This window comes from Thunnus thynnus, chromosome 23 (assembly GCF_963924715.1).
Source record: "Thunnus thynnus chromosome 23, fThuThy2.1, whole genome shotgun sequence".
Classification (NCBI taxonomy): domain Eukaryota; kingdom Metazoa; phylum Chordata; class Actinopteri; order Scombriformes; family Scombridae; genus Thunnus; species Thunnus thynnus.
The window spans coordinates 17,206,899-17,220,839 of record NC_089539.1 but is presented as its reverse complement, the minus strand read 5'-3'; the positions used below and the strand labels follow the sequence as shown (position 1 = coordinate 17,220,839).

Genomic DNA, 13,941 nt, shown 5'->3' with positions numbered 1-13,941 from the left:
AAGAAAGATACATTTGAAAAAAATCCAAACCTATCCTTTAAAAGAGATCAAATCCAGCAGGGCTTCATGGGGTTCTTGACAAAAACCCCCATTTTCTGCTAAAATGCAAAGGAGTGTGTCTTAACCCTCCACTGATTCGCTTGATTGTTGTTTTCGTAGAGGCAATCAAACACTGATTTCACCGCTAACCAGCGTCTAGCGTCTGTTCAGGCAGGACACCGTCATGCTTGCAAACCACAGTCAGCCGTCTACAGCGGCGCCTATGCTGTATATTCAAACTTATTGACATATTAAGCCACTCTATTTAAAGAACATCCTTTCTTGAGTGATCTTGCTTGAATAGGCGGAGAGGAGCTCCTTAGAACAGAGCCATTAAGCCAAATTAAGCCATCTGTTGTCATAAATGGTTAAATCTCACGACAAGAGGAGTGAGGAACTATCGCCGACTTTCCATTTCATCTTAATCCTCGTAGTCGAAACCAGCGTGGGGTCTAGTAGCTGTGTACATGTCGCTGTTTTTAGCGAGGCTACAAATGAGTGAACAAATGTTCTTTTTTTTTTTTTTTTTTAAAAAAAGCACACTTTAAGATGAGGAGATAAACTGCACGAACGCAGAGACAGAAGCTTCCTGAGGCTAGACAGACTACAAGCCCACACAGCTCATCAGCCTGCTCCAGTCACTCTGCTCCAGATCTGTCTGCCTTCATTTGAGCTCAGCGGCTGCAGCGCTAATTGTTTGGGACAACCAATGTTTAATGCTAAATGGTCCGAGAGCGCTGGCACAAGTAAATACGATAATGGCTTCCTTACAAAGCCATGTTAAAAATGACCAACTATCTGCTCTTGTGATGGTGATGTTAGGTGATTTATTGTGTTTTGGACAAACTCCTACGTTTTGATTTCATTTCCTGCCTGTCTTATAATTTTTTTTGATTGCTGGTTATGACTTCTGTTAGTTTATTCTGAACTTGGGTTCTATCTGGATGTGGGAATAACGTATAAAATCAATACTCTAAAAAGCCCATTGAATGAATAAATACAGTAGACTGGACACACGAGACAAAAGCAGCACAAACACTCAGTACCATAAAAAGAAGCCAGCCGTGTTGTGAGTGTTACAGAGGTGCAGAGACACTCTACATGCCCACAATATGTGATATAATATGTGATATAACTGAAGACAAGAGTGCAAGTCTGCACGACAAAACAACCTCAGTAGCTCTCCCAAAGCTCTGGACCGCAACACTGCTAAGAGACAAAAGCAGCTCCACAGAAGATTTGCAACGCTTTCTCAGATGGATTCAGTGTTTCACCTTCAGCTATTTAAAAAAAAAAAAGCAAAAAAAAAAAAAACTTATTTCAGTCTAGTTTGAACCAGAGTTTGTTTTGACATCAATAACAAGTCATCTTGAAAGCCGCCAGTGTGCCCACAGTCAGTGGAGTCACTCCAATATGAGTCTCTTATGGCACCATGAACAGAAGCTTGGCTCTGTTGAATCGAGCTCTCTAAAAAATTAGAATTAAATGTCCCATGACGACAGCCCCACCATGAGCTTTTATTCCAAAAATGAAAAATCAGAAAGCGTGTACTTACCAGATTGATTTGTTTTATTTTGTATTTGTGTTGTTTGCTGTGTATTGTATGCTGTGTTGCATGTTTATTTTAGTACTTGATCATTTACTGCAATGTAGTCTTATTTAACATATATTTTTACTTATTAAAAAAAGGTATACTATGCAGGATTTCCTAAAAAACAATAGACTCATACAAAGTAATCTCTCTCAATCATCACTTCTGACCCACTAGAAGTGTGTGGCAGTGTATTTATCTACAGTGACTCTGCCCTCTGCCTTTATTTTCTTATTATTTTGCTGTGTTCAGGACGTTCCTGGGCGTCAACCTGTAGGCAGTGGGTGTTTATCCCCCAGCCAATAACAACGTGCAGGGTGTGAGGTTGGGACTGGTAGCGTAGCAACCAGGTTACATCGCTGTATTCGTCTCTCTCCTCTGCTCCTTTCTGCTCTGTGTCTCTGTGTTGAAGAGCAGCAGGTCTGTGTGTCTGCTTGACCGAGGGCGGGGCTGAGCTACACACGCGCAGAGCAGAGAGGCCACAGCGGACAGGATGAAGCTCTCTCACACAAAATCCAGCAATGTGGCACCTTCCTGCAGGGTTGTGCGGATTGGTAGGTGTGTTAATTTATGCTTTAGAACGTAACCGCCGTGAAACAATCAGAAAATAATGTTTAATTTATCTTATTCACGACTTTATTCTTTCCAGCGGAGCTCGCTCTCTTCATTCACTCTCTATCTCGTTCGACCACCGCTGCTCTCTCTCTCTCTCTCTCTCCTCTCTTTCTCTCTCTCAACTCACTCTGGTCAAGCCAGAAAGGAGGGGCCAACTTTGAATGCTGTGTTTACAAACACCAACCAACAAATCCTGCATAGTATACCTTTAAAGAAGCATATGCAGATGGAAGTGGCTATTGGTACAGCTTCCTCTGTGTTGTTGGTACGGTATTATCACACACACATTGGTATTGATTGCACAAGATCATGTAATTAAATTAAAATTGCTTCAAAATGGAGGAACGTTTTTGTTTACAGGTGATACACCAAGGTTATGGTTAGGTTTAGGCACAAAAACCACTTGGTTAGTGCTAGGGAAAGATCACGGTTTGGGATAAAACAGTAAAATGCGTTAAAAATGTCCCGTTTAACGGCACTAAAATGCCAGACGTGACGGTAAAAAATGTCCAGTTAGTGATCTACAAGAGGTCCGGCAATAAGTTTCAGAAACCCATTCAGTACCAACAGAACAAACTAAATCAGCACAGAAAAACAGTCCAGACAAACAGTCTGTGGCTACTGGCACAGTGTCCCGTTCCGCGTCAATAGTCAGTAAATTATTGCACCGGTTCTGTAGCCGAAGCCGGTGCCTTTGCAGATTTATACTTTCCTTGAACGTGGTCTAAAAGCTGCTAAGAAACTAAAGTTGTTTAAATGATGTTGAGAGTTTTAGGTGTCGGGTATGTGTTGATATTTTATCTTATGAGCAGTGTATGCCTGTGACATCATCAGCCTAATTGATGCAACTGAGCAATCAGATGTCACACCTTGAATTCATGACACCTTAACCTGCTCCTGATGATGGTTTTAAAGCAAAATCAAAAGTTTAAAACAACAACGCCTCTGCCTGTCAGCGGATGTCCTGCTTAATATTCCCCATTTTATTGCTTTGCATGTTGTGTATTTTATGCTTTTATGTTGCATTTTTTAATTAGCACCCAACAATGTAGCACAAGGATTTCCTGCATATTTTTACTAATTAACAGCAATGTGTATTAATGTGCACTGAACCAATGAACAAATAAAGAGTTAATTGGATTTTTGAGAATTACAGCTTGTTCACAATCACAACATTTTTGAGTGAAACTGTTCATCTTTGTTGTGTGTTTCAAAATGACTGAATGTGATCTGTCACTCGCTCATCCTTTGATTCTCTACAGATAATAACTGCAGCCTTTGGAGACTTAAAGATCATCTGCTTTTAGATATAAGATGTTTTTGATTTAGCATATGAAAGCTCTTTATGTAACTATGATGAAGAAGCTAAAAAAGCTCAGATTTTATATTAAAGTTCAGTTCTGTCCAGCTCTCCCTAGCAACACACACACATGTTGTAAAACATTAGGAATTGTGTATTGGGGAATTTATAATCTGGTCATCATACAATATGCGCATCTGAACCATAATGCTGGTCAGATAAAACTGATTGTCACTCCACTCGACTTTAAGAGGCTTTTAAAACTGCTGCTGAACTTTAGGTGACCTGCACTTTCCCTGTTGCCACGAATCTTGTTCACGGGTACAAAATCAGATTAAAGTATAAAGCTCTGTCTGGAGTAGTTCATGTGCGTGTGTGTGTGTGTGTGTGTGTGTTTGGGATTTATCTGTAGGGAGCAGCACCTTGCTTCAGCCTAAAAACTGCTGCTGTGAGGGTTTGGATGATTCCAGCCTCATAATTCTTGAAGTGAAATGCATGTGGTGCCATATTGTGGCTGGATGAGTGACAGAGTCTGCGTGATTGAAGAGGCAGAAGGGATACAATGGGGACAAATGAGTTGTCAAGCGAGACAGTTTGATTGTCTGCCTCAAAAGCATGTTGTGCAATGTATGATTGCAGTCTGTTTTGTAAGCAGAATCTTTCCCTGGGAAAAAAAAAACAAAACAACAACAGCATATGTAAACACATCATCAGCGTGCTGGTTGAAGTGCCCTTGAGCAAGACAATGAACCCTCTTCTCTGGATAAGTGGAGCCTAAATGTCTACTTACTGCTGATTTCATAACACCTTATCCAACACTCAACAAAACAAAATAAGGAAAAAATTCAGTTGGACTAAGCCCGGTTAGGAAGCCATTTAACAGTTTAAAATAAAAACTCAATGTATTTACTTGATGGAAAATGTTTTTCACTACTATATATTCATCTTAACAAGGTATTTATCCTGAGGGAAGGGTAGATAAGACATTTTTTCTCTTGTCAAGAACAGTTTTCTCATGACCGCATACTCATATATACTTTTTCTCAATGCCAAATATTGCCAAAATATTTTTCTGATCATGGACAAATTATTTTGTACACAAAGTAAAGCGTGTTACATCACGACCCACATTAAATTCCTATACAGGGCTGCAACTGGTTTTCATTTTCAATTAATCTGCTTTTTTTGGGGGAAGATTAATCATTTTGTGTATAAAATGTCTGAAAATAGTGAATGACTTATAATTTCACAGTCAAAGATGATGTCTACAAATGATAAAATGAAAAAAGATATTCCATTTACCATCACGTATGACAAAGAAACGCATATAAAGTCGAGATGAAATGAAAAATGTCTTTTTAAACCTTTTAGATCACATCTTTGGTCTTACTGTACAACTATTTAACAATATATACCGACAAAAATACAAAAAAATGTGTCAAAATTCAATCATGTTTTTCTTCCTGTAAAACAAAACATGACGTGTGCTTATGGAGGCTTGAACCAACCCAATTTCAACCAATAACATCATGATCCGCTCATCAATCAATCAACTTTTAGCAGCACAGAGATGAGATTCATTATGACACACCGACTTTTCAACATTCAAATCAAATTCCTCCCAACATTATGTCCCACCTGTCTGTCCTGTTTCACTCAGAAATACTTCACCATACGGAAGTTAGATACTCTCGAAACACTGTTTCATCTAGAACCAGAGAATTTGGGGCATTTTAGCTTAAAATATGACTGAAACAATTATTCAACATCAAAATAGTTGCCGATTAATTTCCTGTCATTTTCTGTCTGACTAACTGAATAATGGACCAATCATTGCAGCTCCGCTCCTATAAACATCCAACATACAAAGTGTCAAGTTGTCCTTGAGAGACTCATGTTTTTCATGCCTTTAGTGGCGTCTAACACCATCATTATCTGTGATGTAAAAACATCAGATTTGCAAACAGTGAAGGAAATAAAAAGCGTGTGCCTTAATATGTTGAAAGAATAATTCTATGTTCACAATGAAACTAAACAAGACAAATAATCACATGTATGTCCTCTCTGATCTTCCGTACGATCCAGTTTAATCTTTACATTGTTTCATATTGACAAAAACCTGAAACTTAGTATGAAATTCCTGAATTATGCACACTGGAAGACCTTTAATTTGTTTAGAGAAAAATAAGCCTTTTTCCCACAACCAACATTTTGACTTGTCATAGTGGAAAAAGCGCAGGTGTTACTGACAACATTAACAATCACTCTACTCTCGTCAAGTGTCCCGGTAAGCCACAACAGTGTGACAGTGAGACGGCGTGTACAATACCAGGACCCTGAAAGTGAAGCAGCTAAACAGAATTCAGCCATCATTCATTTTCATTATGTGCGCCGGTGCTTTTCCTTCTGTTACGTGTCAAAACGTCTTCAGTGAAAAAGGCTTATATATGAGCCTGAATATTTTTCGTGTGTGTGCTTTATCTCTGTCGTTCATTGATGCCTTCCAGCCGGGCAGATGAAGAAGAGGTAAGCCATCTCTCCCTCCTCCTCCTTTCACCTCTCCCCCCTCTTTCTTCCTGTGGTGTGTCAGTGTGGGTGCTGCTGGTCTGGCTGGGTGAGCTACAGGACGAGGTGAGCATCTGCTCTTCCTGAACCCCGTTCCATTTGAATTTCCGCTACATTCCTCTATTTCACATCCTGGATGATTTACATACCAATAACTAGAGTTTAGATGTTTTGCCATTTCTCAGCCCCGCTCCGTGTGTGACATAGCCGGGGCTGTGTCTCCAAAAAAAAAAAAAATCCCAAACCATCTGGGCAGATGGGTGAGGGAAGGTGAAGCGGCTAAGGAGAAATGGGAAGCAGCCCAACGCGGAAAGGGTTCTGGCTCAGAGCCCTTTGGCTTGACGGGGAAAAGCAATAAAGGTGGCGTGCAGCTGAGCCAACAGCTGACAGGAACAGGAACTAATGTTTGGCCAAGGTCAGGAAAAACATAACACACACACACACACACAGATAGAGAGAGACATACACACACACATATCCACAAGGAGTGAGGATGTACCAGCAGAACGGGGTCAAAAGACACAGGGGAATGATAATGTTGTGACCCGGTACTCATGGGGCGTTGGGAGATTTGATGGTCAGAGAGCAGAGAGACGACACTTGTGCTTCTGTGTGAGTGTGTGTGGAGGGCTGGCAGCTGAGAGAGCCCTGTAATCAGTGTAGCAGCTATTGTTGGCAGGCGTCACCGGCCCTGGTACCAGGTAGAACACACACACACAAACACACACACACACACACACACTCAGCGTGCCTGGTTCATTCAGTTTCCTCACTTGCCAGACTTCACCCCTTGCTCATCTAAATTGTTCCTTATTCTAACAGTATGTTGACTAATGAACACAAATGAATCAGTAAATATTATTTTATATAAAATGAATGCAGAAAATATTACGTCTGCTAATCAGTTAGTCGATCAACAACAGTTTTGATAACGGATTCACAGATTTAGCCTCTAAAATTTAAAGCTTTGCTTCTTTTCTCCATATTAAGAAACAGAAGATGTCATCGTAGGTTCTGGGAAATTGTAATGAGCGTTTCTCACCAGTTTCCGACAACTGACGATGTCCTGCTGCTGGACTCGCTGCCAAAAAGTGCATTAATCTCAAGCTGGAAATAGCCCCCGACAAATGCACCATTTACTCCTTTTTGTGTAACGTTCGCTAGAAACTACAGTGTCCAGGTGTCTCAGGACATTATTTTGTGTTTATAAAAGTGAAATGATATATATTTGTGACCATTTTTGAAAGAATTCATCTTCAGTAGAAACTAAAAAGGCTTGGGACAACAGACAGGTTAAGGAAGTGTTTAGAGACGGATTAATGTATTGTTGGTTTTAGTCGATTCATGGGATTTGTTGACAAAATGAAAAAATACAGAATAAGTCATCCTTTAGTCAATTTCTCAAAAAAACCCCAACAAATTAATAGTTGCAACCTTGATACTCCGTTGACCTGCATTCATTTTCTCACACATACACTCCCACCCCCCCAAAACACAAGCCGACACCTCTCTGCTGGCGACATACATGCGTGATTGTATTCACACTCACTGTCTCGCACTTTTCCAAATGATGTGTGTGTGTTCGGCTGGCTGGCTGGCTACCCTGCATCTGTATGCACAATTGCATGTTGCATAGCCACCAGCTTGAAAAATACCAAACAGTGAAAAATTAATGAAAGGAAAGAGGTAGAGCAGAGAGAGAGAGAGAGAGACAGAAATGAAAGTCTTAGACAGCAGACGGAAAGCCAGGGGGGAGCTTAGTTCTTTTGAAACAGAACCTTTTTAAATCTCCTGGGAGTCCACGTGCCACTGCAGACCTCTCACTGGGAAACTAGAAAGGTTTAAATATCAACCTCACATTAGCCTACACCCCTGAACACACACCGCTGCTGATATAACTCAGGTTGATTAGTCTGCTGGGATTTTAAAATGACTTTTTAAAGCAGATGCTGTTATCCAGGGTACAATTTCCAATCAATCTTTCCTGATTTTATCTGACTTTGCTTTCTGTTTTTTTGCTTTTTTTCCCTATGAAAACAGTTTTACATTATTAAATCAGCAAAGGACCGGCGTCCTTCACTGCCTTCAGTCGGAGGACAGAATTTATTAACGCTAAATAAAATTAAATCTGAAACCAAAGGACACTGTGAAACACTTTTGGGGGGGCCGGTAAACAATTCTGCAGCCACTTGTGCAAAAGTAGAATATTTTTAAACTCCTGAAACATTAAAAAAAAAAAAAAGCGGACATTATTAAGGAGTTCAAAGGACAAAAGACTCTGCTCCCTTTTACTCCCTCTCATGGTCATGCCACAGTGAATTAGCGCTTTACAGTATGACAGACATCAGAGACTGCGGAAAGGAAACACTGGCCCAGCTGCAACCGAGAAGGGAAGGTGGTGTCGTGTGTGTGTGTGTGTGTGTGTGTGTGTGTGTGTGTGTGTGTGTGTGTGTGTAGACGCTCTGACAGCCAGATAGCTGTAATTACTTCAGCAGCAGACAAAGATTAATTAAGTAGGAGAGAGGAGAATTAATGAGGTTAGCACACACCTCAACTAGACTTTAAAAACTTCTACCGTTCCCGTTGAGACTGCGGGGTGTGGAAACGCACGCGGTGACGGAGACGCACACACACAAAAAAAAGAAGAAGAAGAGGAAACAAGTCGTGGAGGAATAGCAATGTTTTTTTGTTTTTTTTTAAAGCAGACACAATACACAGCCAAATGAATCCACTCTGTTTCAAACCAGATACGTGAAACTAATCCCCGCCTTCAAGGGTTCAAGGTATCAGATATATTTAATTTACACTTGAAGCAAAGGCATCGCGGCTAGATTATCGGAGCTTGGCAGGGCAGTCTGCACAGGTGTAACAGCTAAAAAAGAAGAAATTAGAAACAATTTAAGACGCTCATTCTTTCCTCACTTAGTAAAGAGGCCCGTGGCCAAATGCATGCTAAAGCCAGAGGGCTAAGCCTTCTTTGCTCTTATGCAAATGTGTGTAATTTTTAGCTGTAACATGACTAAAACCTCCTCTAAATCTTTTTTGTTCACTCTTCATGCAGCAGACATCCACCGCCAGGCGTGTTTTTTTCATTTCTGAGTTGTTTTGAAAGAAACAACTTAAATCTGTCCCTTCAAATCACGAGAATATCAAGTTCATATCTCGTTGAAGAATAGACGAGCGGATAAATAGGCTTGTGCAGCAGAAAAACACGGTGCCTTTAAATCACCCGCTAAATGAAGTATATAAATAGAAAGCGCTGAAGTCTGACGGACAGCTGGCGACGTTGCATTAAGTATGTCATAACGGCTGGTCCAAGCCTTGCACCATGATTGGACCAGTTCCTGAATCTGACTGGCAGCCATGATGCTCTGCTGTGCCCAGAATGTCTAAAGACCCCGAGACAAATGGTTTCAAGTTTACAGTCGGAGGATAAGTAGGTAATGTCGTCCTGTTTTGGCCACACAACGAAGCCAAAACAGTTCAAAACAGAGCTCATCATTATTCTAAATTTATATAAAAAGGACAAGATTTATCACAACTGTTCAGAGATGATCCTCAAGATGACAAACAAGTAGTGATGTCATGAGAGCCAAGCTGAATTTATGTTTTTCTGACACTGTCTTACTTTCTTGTTTGATTTTGGCCCAGTGGATCTCTATTTGAACTCAGCTGGCGCACAGCAGATCAACTGAACATGCATAAATTTGAAATTTATACATATTCAAATCTTTCCACAAAACAAATGAATAATGAATGAATATCTATTTGGGTTTAAATGGAGCATGAGAAATCCATTTTCTCTATAATTAGTACCAAATTACATTGTTCTTTCCAGAGAATTTCTCAGGAAATTATTAGGAAATTACACACTCGTAAAATAAGGTGTGTTACCTCAAAATAGTGTGGGTTATGTGTAGAACTGCAACGATTAATCATTTCATCGATTAGTCAATCAACAGAAAATAAATAACAAATTATTTTGATAATCGATTCATTGTTTTGAGACATTTTTTAAGAAAAAAATGCCAAAAATTATCTGGTTCCAGCTTCTAAAATGTGAATATTTTCTGCTTTCTTCAGTCCTCTATGACAGTAAACTGTATATCTTTGGGTTGTGGACTGGTGGTCAGGACAAAACAAGACCAAACAACTCATCGATTGATCGCGGAAAATAAGCAAATTAATCGATAACGAAAATAATTAGGTTCCAGCCCGAGTTATGTGACGTTAACAAGCCTTGATACTACGCTACTAGCTTAAGTTGAATGTGATAACTACTGTACTAACAGTCGAGACCACATCCCATGTTAGTCCTCCACACATATCTGTCATCACATTGTAAACATCTGATAAATTAATAACTGATGAATCACAGCACAGCTTCACCAGTCACTGCTAACACACATATCTCATTTAAGAATGAGATCTCAGCCTTCACCCGCCGCTACAAGTTTACCGAAAGTCAATTGATGGATGTGATGACACGGAGGTGTTAAAAAACGACGTCGCTTCTGTAAATGTGGACTCGTTTTGTCATCATGGACTACAGAGCAGACCGTCCTCCACCCTGTGTGCAAATCAGTAGTGTGATGTCAGTATGTAGGATATTTATATGTGGAATAAGAGCTGCACCTGTTGAGTCTCATTTCAACAGGGAAGTTATATATTCTGCTACCATTTCACCAGTGGCAGCTCCAGGAATTTCTTGACTGCGGTGGGCTTAAGTTATTTGATGAAGCCGATATTTAACTAGATTTCACTGCAGCAATAACGTCTATTCATTAAGTCACTTGATGATCCATTAATCTGCTGATAATTTTCTCGATTAGTCTATTAATTGTTTAGTCTATGAACTGCTCTAAAATATGGAAAAAATGGCATAATTCCTCAGGGGCCACTGTGATATCTTGTAATGTCTTGCTTTGTCAGACCAACAGTGTGAAATGTTAAGATGTTCAATTAACTGGCAAATCTTCACATTTGAGAGACTGGAACCATCAAATATTTGGCATTTTGGCTTGAAAAATAACAGAAACGATTAGTTGATTATAAAAATAGCTGCCGATTAATTTTCTGATGATGGACTAAATGGTGCATCAATCAACTAATCATTGCAGCTGCAGCTTATATAAATGTATAAAATAGAAAATGTCACACTTTTACTCAAAAGAAAATCTTTTAAATTGTCCTCCTGAAAAATATTGACTTATTACTAAATGCCTGCACTCACTGCTTAAACCATGTTTATTAAAACTATTAACTGATGTACATTTCTTTAGAGAATACACCAATGTTCAACACACTTATTTCAGCATGATAATCATTATAATTCAATAACTCTTGGATCTATAACCCTAAACACTATAACTACTTACTAAAGAAAGTCTAGGGCCTATTTAGGCTATTAGATCATTACAATAAAATAAAACAGTTTCAAACATATGTGCACAATAGGGCTGTACTCGACTGGTCGATTAGTTGGTCGATATGCTCTCGTCCAACTAAATTCTCATTGGTCGAATAATCTCCGTGTTACTTTCATAAAGAGAGAAGTGCTACATCAACAGCTTTCCAGGATTAATCCATTATTTCCTGCGGCGGGAGGGACAGACTAACAAATCACCTGTGAAAACGGGGGTGTATTCATAACACCCACGTTTTCACAACTATGAACTTGCCCAACCTAACGGAGACTGCTGGGTCTAACTGTACTCAACGTTTACTGAGTGTTAACTGAATGTTTACTGAATCAGTGTTTCTCCTACAATTATAACAACAAGAACTCCCGCCAGGCCAAAAAAATATTTTTTTAATGCCTAAAATAACACTAAACATCGGTAGCGTAACTCCGTTTAGAAATAGGAGAGTGCTTAGTATGTTTGCGTAGCGAGGGGGAAAGAGCGGCAGGAAAGTGACGGTGAATGCGAGCGGAGCAGAGGAAAAGGTTAGCGGTAAATTCTCAGTCTGGCAGTAAATGTACAATACACACTACTGAGTGAGTTAATAAATGCTAAAAAGTCACGTCTGTTGTTTCCCCAAGTGCTGGAAAAGTGAATAGCTCCAGGGCACAGAAACTTGGACAGTCCACCTTATAAATATCCTCTTAATTTCTGCAATGTCCATCTCTTAGGGTGAGGATGTGATGTCACCACTAACCACAGATTAACAACACAGAAGCCTGTGGGCCAACACACTGTGGTGAGCTCCTAATCCTCAGCACTGGTAGCCTATATGAACTTCATGCAGTTTGCCCACAGAAATCACCCGTATCATATCAAATGTCAAGTGCAAGAACGCATCTGGTAATATCATAGCAAAAGCTTCACAATCAGGCACCTGTATGCATCAATGCAAGACTTAATTAGGAAAATTGACATCAGCTGCTGGGAGACACCACAACTTCCTCTATGCACACCACTGTGAATTACTCTCCAAGAAACCAGCACAAAATCCTCTAATTACCACAAAACACTGCCACATTTATCAAACCTGAATTATACTGGTGCCTGCAAATTCTGACTAATTTAACTTTATGGTTCCAGTTTGGGATTAAGGGAAAAGTTAAGGGAAACATTAATCATATTTAGTGACAGACTCTCTCTTTTTGCAGCATTTACACAACTATTAGATTACTAAGGAGACTCTAGAGAGACATTAAAACACAGTTTCATATAAGTGAAACCTTTATTCTACAGAAAACAGAAAAAAGGCTGATTTCACTGATATTTCTCCCTCCAAATCACATTAGAGCAGATCCAAATCAAAAACCACTATACTTAGACTTTTAAACAATCTCTGCAGTCTCCTTGTCAAACTAGTCCAGATATAACAAGTCTAAATATTGTGGTTTTTGATCTGGACCTGGTCTGGATGGAAAGAAAAACAGTGAAATCGCCCTCATAAGGAAAATAAAGGTTTCACAAATCTGAAAGTGGGTTTAATCAGGTTTTTGTTACGATGTCTAACATTTTTTCACAAGTGTAAGTAGTGCAAAAACAGAGAATCAGCTGCTAAATGGCATTATTTACATTAACCTTCCCCTTAACCCCTAATCGGAAACTAAGCTAACTTTAGCGTCGTGACATTAGCAGACCAGTAAAAACAGCACTAATAATCATTAAATAGAGTAAAGAAGAAAGCTGTCTTACCTTAAACCGGTTCGTGTCTTTTTTCCCTTCCTTCCTCTTTGAAAAAGCAGCCAGACTGAATTCATTTGATCGATGATTGATTTGATTTCTTCAAATGATAAACTCAGCTCATCCCGGTGTTGTTAGCCTGTGAGCTAGCGTTAGCTCAGTTAGCATCAATATGAGCTTCAGTGTAGCAGCGACTTTACCGCCTCCCTGTTGTCATCTCCGAGTTGCCTCAAAATATGTGTTTTTATCATTCTCTTCGGTTTTATTACTGTAGTTTTCGGTTTCTTGGTTTGTTTGCTTTTTTTGTATTTTACCAATGAGTGTGTTTTCCACCAAATTGGTTGATTAGTTTAACGTTAGCCCGCCATCGCTATTAGCCGCCATCAGTAAACGGTGTGAGTGTGCAGCAGCGCCATCCTGCGGCGGGGAGAGTGACAGCATGAGTATGTGGAGCTATGCATTTTAAATAAAAATAATATTTATTACAAGAATAAATTTCTATTCAATAAAGATCATTTGATAATGGTATCAATAGTTGAACAACACTTTAATGCGAAACGTCACTTCATGGAAAATGTATGGAACATTTTCTAGTACAGGATATAAATCCTCCACACCAGACTCTACAACTCAAAACAACTAAACCATAAAACGAAACAATACCACAAAATACATGTTTAAAATAACAATAA

The 13,941-nt window shown here is 39.5% G+C and overlaps 1 long non-coding RNA gene across 1 annotated transcript in view; it reads right to left on the bottom strand.

Annotated features, from left to right (window-relative positions):
* The window catches only part of LOC137175574 (uncharacterized), a 103,816-nt gene extending 90,117 nt beyond the window's left edge, over positions 1 to 13,699 (bottom strand). The window contains exon 1 of the long non-coding RNA XR_010925642.1: positions 13,262 to 13,699. This is a non-coding gene — a long non-coding RNA (uncharacterized lncRNA). The remainder of the gene's footprint in view (positions 1 to 13,261) is intronic.
* Positions 13,700 to 13,941: the final 242 nt, after the last annotated feature.